Source organism: Lipotes vexillifer, unplaced genomic scaffold (genome assembly GCF_000442215.2).
Source record: "Lipotes vexillifer unplaced genomic scaffold, Lipotes_vexillifer_v1.1 scaffold387, whole genome shotgun sequence".
NCBI lineage: Eukaryota > Metazoa > Chordata > Mammalia > Artiodactyla > Lipotidae > Lipotes > Lipotes vexillifer.
Window position 1 is genome coordinate 2,918,617 of NW_006795399.1, and position 591 is coordinate 2,919,207.

General features: G+C 55.7%; 1 protein-coding gene across 2 annotated transcripts in view; it reads left to right on the forward strand.

The window, feature by feature from the left end:
• The window catches only part of R3HDM2 (R3H domain containing 2), a 44,422-nt gene that overhangs the window by 31,379 nt on the left and 12,452 nt on the right, over positions 1-591 (forward strand). The window lies entirely within an intron of this gene.

The window sequence follows — 591 nt, forward strand, 5'->3', positions numbered from 1 at the left end:
GGGCTTCCCTGGTGGCGCAGTGGTTGAGAGTCCACCTGCCGATGCAGGGGACACGGGTTCGTGCCCCGGTCTGGGAAGATCCCACATGCCGTGGAGCGGCTGGGCCCATGAGCCATGGCCGCTGAGCCTGCGTGTCCGGAGCCTGTGCTCTGCAACGGAAGAGGCCACAACGGTGAGAGGCCCGTGTACTGCAAAAAAAAACCCAAAAAACTCATCAAAGAGCAGGAGGGACTTCCCTGGTGGCACAGTGTTTAAGAATCTACCTGCCAATGCAGGGGACACGAGTTCGAGCCCTAGTCTGGGAAGATCCCACATGCCGCAGAGCAACTAAGCCCGTGCGCCACAACTACTGAGCCTGCATACTAGAGCCCGTGAGCCACAACTACTGAAGCCCATGTGCCTAGAGCCCGTGCTCCGCAGCAAGAGAAGCCACTGCAGTGAGAAGCCTGCGCACCGCAACAGAGTAGCCCCCGCTCGCTGCAACTAGAGAAAGCCCGTGCACAGCAACAAAGACCCAGTGCAGCCAAAAATAAATAGATAGATAGATAGATTTATTTTTAAAAATAAATAAAGTAAAAAGCAGGGGGTGCA